Consider the following 6,000-nt stretch of genomic DNA (forward strand, 5'->3'; position numbering starts at 1 on the left):
TGTTTGTCCATTATTTTTCAGGGAAATATTTTAAACTTCTGTGGACTTTTTTCATTTAGGCTTTAATTTTATAAATGGAGAAATATACATTATTTTCTTTCCACTCTTGAGTTATAAGTGCATTTTTTCAGCAAGATTTGAATAAGAAAGTTAATGGTATTTTTGGCTTATTTCATGTGAAGGTTTGAATAACGATATCAGTAACACTTTTAGTGATTATACTAATGATTACAATTAAAACAATTTACGTGATTATAACCCTTGATAAGTTGAATAAAAAACAAAGCAACTTGTGGTTAAATTTTATTTAGCTGGATTTCATGTATATAAGATATGATTCAGAAGATTTCCAATGAAACCATATTATTCCCAATTTCATAGGTAAAAATGACCAATTATCAACTGTCTAAATAACAAATTACAAGATGCCATCCATCGGCCATAAAACCCATGATAACTCAAGGAAGTTCTCTCAGATTCTGGGGACATGGTTGTTATTTCTGAGGATGTGCCCTTACATACAAAAGATACGCCCTTAGAACCAGAGAGCATGGCCATGGATCTGAGGTCATGCCTTTTGGTCACAAGATCACTCCCATATGATCTTAGGACGTGTCTTCGATCCTAAGGGGACAAAGCTTGTGAGTTGGTCATCCCGATAGACACAGAGAGGACTCATCTTCCTCAGGCAGTCTTCGTCAGTCATGTAGAAGGAATGCTCATAGGAAAGGCTGGCGCACTGCCCCTTCATCACCTTCTCAGGGGCCTGGTAGTAGCGATCGCAAATGGTCTCTGACGCGGCCGTTGTGACATTTCGTTGGATGCAGGTGGGGCTGTACCTGTTGACAGAAGTGGACAAGACTGAGTTTATCTCATTGCAAAGACTGACTAGAAGTAAAAACACTATGGATTGCTGTGGAGTTTACGAAATCCTTTGTGTAACTGCATTAGCTTTTGGGACTGCCAATGCTTACAGATATTATGTACCTAAATATCTGTAGAAAAAAAATAATATTGTAGAAATTTATTGAATCTTGGCCCAAATAATAAGAAGCGTTTTGAGTAATATAATATTTCGATCTGAATCATCTTACCTCGTCGCCCAGAAGGGAGATCCCATCTCCATAGGGGAGCCATCCAGCCATGTCCATCCAACAGTGGTATTTGCGATTGATCCCCCAATCCAGAAATTAGAGGACAGCTCTGGAAGAAAAATATTTTCAATCTGTTGCCATTTCATAATTTGCTATTCTATAAATAAGTTTATTTTTTCTTTTAAAAAAGAATATCAATAAAAATACATTAGTCTTCAATACAATTCCGGAATGTATCTTTGAAAATCGGAAAATCTGAGTACATCGATTTAAAAAAAATCTATAGAGGATTTTCATACTTGGTGGAAGAACTAGGAAAATTTTGACCAGCTTAGTTTTATATGGTCCAGACACCCATATCGAAGTGGAGTTTAATCATACAAAGAAGGACAGGAAGAATGTGGAAGAGGTATCTTGATGTAGAACCTCACCGTATCTCTGCAGGTGTCCAAGACGCCACAAAATGCACGAGCCTCGGCCCAGCTTAACTGTACAGAAGACAATCTCCGTGTTGTCATAAAAGAACGGAAAAAAGGTTTAATCCTATAAATGAAATTGGTTTCAAAGCAGATAGTACATTAGATGAAAACTACCGTGGACTATTGAATTGGGTATATTATCACAAATAATAATACATATTTAGTTTATTTATAATTTAGTAGGTTATATAGATTTTATATGGTATGGGAAACGTATTCTTGGCTTTTACTTTACTCCAGTTAAAATTATGATTACTTTACCGCTAAAATTATGCAATTAGTGAATTACTTTACCATTAAGATTATTGAACAGAGTTATAGTTCTGGAAAATGATGGGAAATATCGCAAGTTAATCAACATAAAATATTGTGTTATCAAATGTACTTTATGAATATGAATCACATGAAGACTGTTCATTAACCGTTGGGACATGGACTAATGTACATAGAGTGACAGAAATAGACAGAGAGGGAGATTTCCACTTACGAGGCCTTTGTGGAAAATTGAGAGGCACTGATCTCCTACCAGTGTGTACATCTTGGGGCATCTATAGTGTGAGATTGTGTTGGGCACGACTAACTGAAACTTCCTTGCCAATTCCTTCGATTTCTCAAGATGATTATCTGTGAAGGGAAAGAAAACAAAATTATATGTTCACTGAAGGTTTCTTTCAGGTTCTGTGTTATATTTTGATTGTGAAAGATATCAAAAGCAAATCTGAACTTGGTACCGTACCAGTTACATAACCTTATACTGTTGTTGCGATAGGTTTACTTGCGAATTCACCTTATGATAAGAAGACTTTACCAGTTACTTAACCTTATTTGCACTGTAGTGGGGATGGATTTATTTGCGAATTCATTTTATAATAACACGAGTTTACCTGTTACTTAACCTTGTTCATACTGTAGTGGGAATAGATTTTCCTGTGAATTCACCTTATGATAAGGAGAGTTTATCTGTTACCCACCCTTTTTTATACTGTAGTGGGAATAGATTTACTTGTGAATTCATCTTATAATGATGAGAGTTGACCTTTTATTTAACCTTATTTATACTGTAGTGGGAATAGATTTACTCGTGAATTGATCCTATAGTAATAAGAGTTTACCTGTTACTTAAGCTTATTTATACTGTAGTGAGAATAGATTTACCTGTGAATTCACCTTATGATAAGGGTTATGTTACTTAACTTTGTTTATAACCAGAGAATTGTATGTTTTAATTATATTATTTCATTCGAAAAAAATTACCTGTTATATTTCTCGGTAGAGAAAACTTGTCGAGTTCATCGATTTCTCCAGCCTGAAGCATCTGCAGTAAATAAATATAAAGATAAATTAATTCATGAGATTCACGAATTTACAATTTTTTTTCAGAATCGGGAAATTTATTTCAAATGCCTTAATTTTTTATATAGAACCGATTATATGAAAAGAAAAATTAATAATTTTCCGTACCGTATTATATTTTTTGTCTTGAAAATTTAGAGCAGAAATATTAATGATTTTTTTTTTTTTTTCATAACATGAATACCCAAATATGTTCTTTTATCATGCATGCAGAAAATTACATATAAAAAATAAGTAAAGTAAGTCTACCGGTTTTTACATCAAATAAAATAAAATTAAGGAAATAAAATCACTTATTTACCAAACAAACACGCTTAAAGGTTGCCATCACATCCGGGAGCTTCCAAGGAACAGAACTCTGAGATCTCAACGCATTCGGTCTCTCCATTCCTTGTACACTCCACGTAGTTATTCTGGCATCTGGTGTTCCTCCATACCTTTTTAAAGGACAGAAATAGGTTTTGTAAGGACACATTCGCAGTTATTATTCAACTCAAATCTTGGGAAAAAAAGTGGAAAATATTCATTGCGCATTTTTGGTCTCTTGGATAGCCTAATGCACCCTATCTCTCTCTCTCTCTCTCTCTCTCTCTCTCTCTCTCTCTCTCTCTCTCTCTCTCTCTCTCTCCACACCTGGGAAGCGTTCACCTTAACATTAACATTTGTCTCGATACCTTTCATTCCTAGATAACCACCTCCATCATGCAAGCTTTTAAACTTTCACCAACTCAACCAACGTTACTCGCTCTTGATAACCAATAAAGATTTATTATGTACAATTATCTTCAGATATATAAATTGATTCTCTTAATGAATTGATTAGCAGACAGTTATCACGTGAACCACACTTACATCACATAATTCCGGGTCTTCGTCAGAGGCATTCGTGCAGTCGTTGATATGATTGCAGATGTAATGATGGGGGATGCAATGAGTTCTATTGTTGCAAGCTATGTTGCCGTTCCCGCAGCTGATGACGACTGAAAAAGGTTAAGATTCGTTACTCGTGATTTCATAGTCATCATCTGAAGGTGAAAGAGAGAGACAATGAGTGAGAGGTAGGTATGCTATCAGAAATGATAGAGGGAAATGAAATTGTAAACCCAAACACACGCTATTATTATTATTATTATTATTAGAAGCTAAACTACAACCCTAGTTTGAAAAGCAAGATGCTGCAAGCCCAAGGGCTCCAACAGAGAAAAATAGCTCAATACGGAAAGGAAACAAGGAAATGAATACATTATAAGGGAAGTAATACAATCAAAATAAAATATTTTAAGAACAGTAACAACATTGAATTAGATATTTCATATATAAACTATAAAAAATTAAAAAAGAAAAACAAGATGAAGATATATAAGATAGAACGACGTGCCCGAGTGTACCCGAGAGAGAGAGAGAAATCTAATCCAAGACAGTGGCTATGGCACTACCCAAAATTAGAGAACAATAGTTTGATTTTGGAGTGTCCTCCTAGAAGAGCTGCTTACCATAGCTAAAGAGTCTCTTCTACCCTTACTAAGAGGAAAGGAACCACTGAACAATTCAGTGCAGTAGATAACCCCTTAAGTGTAGAATTGCTTGGTAATATCAGTGTCGTCAGGTGTATGAGGACAGAGGAGAATGTGGAAAGAATATGCCAGATTATTCGGTGTATGTGTAGGCAAAGACAGGATGAGCCGTAACCAGAGAGAGGGATCCAATGTAGTACTGTCTGGCCAGTCAAAGGACCCAATAACTTCCTAGCTGTAGTATTTCAGCAGGTGGCTGGTGCCCTGGCCAACCTTCTACCTAAACAGAGAGAGAGAGAGAGAGAGAGAGAGAGAGAGAGAGAGAGAGAGAGAGAGAGAGAGAGAGAGAGAGTAATTATGAAATATTGTTAGAAAAATAAAATTTTCTCTTTGAAAGTACTAATGCTTTTATATTACTACTAATGATTCACTTACCCTGTATTCCTGCGGAGAGAAGCAGCAGTAAAGCAATTGGTTTCATCTTGCCAATAAGATCCTGCAATGTTTGCAATCAAACCTGAAATTAGAAAATGTCACATTCATAAGTTGCCCGAGTTTCCTTGTTCCTCTTTTGTATGCTTGACATGAACAATGAAAAACTAGACGACTGTGCAAGGTATCTTAAGTTCATTGTCTATTGTAAGTTCAGGCGTTACAACGAGTCTATTCGAATGGCTCGATGCAAGTCCTAATAGCGAGCTGCTGATAAACATACATCATCATACTTAGATGATCTGCTTCCAAAAGGTTTTATATGTAATTCACCTGGGCTTATAGCATCCGGGTTTTCCAACTTGGGTTGTAGCTTAGCAAGTAATAATAATAATAATAATAATAATAATAATAATAATAATAATAATAATAATAATAATAATAATTTGTTGATTGGACGGACATGAAGAGGGACAGACATTTGTGTTCTATTTTTTGTTTTGTGTAATATTCCGTTGTACAGGGTTTGTGTGGAATTATTATTATTATTATTATTATTATTGTCATTGGTATTATTTGTGGTAACAGAGGTATTATTAAAACGAGGAAATATTGAAGAAAAACGAGAGAGAGAGAGAGAGAGAGAGAGAGAGAGAGAGAGAGAGAGAGAGAGAGAGAGAGAGAGAGAGAGTAGGAGTTGCAAAGAACACTTGATAGAAATGGAAATAGGAAAGGTCAGGACCCAAAATGCAAGAGGTCCGTCTTATATTTTTTATTATTATTATTATATATTATTATAATTATTATTATTATTATTATTATTATTATTATTATTATTATTATTATTATTATTATTGCAAGCTAGGCTATAACCTTAGTTAGAAAAGCAGGATGCTATAAGAACAAGGGTTCCAATAGGGAAAAATAGCCCAGTGAGGAAAGGAAAAAAGGAAAGTAAAAATAAATATTGAAATAAATATTTCGTATATAAACTGAAAATTTTAACAAAACAAGAAGAAGAAAAATAAAATAGCATAGTGTGCCTTAGTGTACCCTTAAGCAAGAGAATTCTAACCCAAGAGAGTGGAAGACCATGGTGCAGAGGCTATAGCACTACCCAAGACTTAT

The 6,000-nt window shown here is 34.8% G+C and overlaps 1 long non-coding RNA gene and 1 pseudogene across 1 annotated transcript in view; one reads left to right on the plus strand and one right to left on the minus strand.

Moving 5' to 3' along the window:
- LOC137658510 (uncharacterized) overlaps positions 1-6,000 on the plus strand; it is a 291,725-nt gene that overhangs the window by 122,363 nt on the left and 163,362 nt on the right. The window lies entirely within an intron of this gene.
- LOC137658655 (uncharacterized) overlaps positions 322-6,000 on the minus strand; it is a 422,221-nt pseudogene continuing 416,542 nt past the window's right edge.

The sequence above is a fragment of the Palaemon carinicauda genome, chromosome 19 (assembly GCF_036898095.1).
Source record: "Palaemon carinicauda isolate YSFRI2023 chromosome 19, ASM3689809v2, whole genome shotgun sequence".
Classification (NCBI taxonomy): domain Eukaryota; kingdom Metazoa; phylum Arthropoda; class Malacostraca; order Decapoda; family Palaemonidae; genus Palaemon; species Palaemon carinicauda.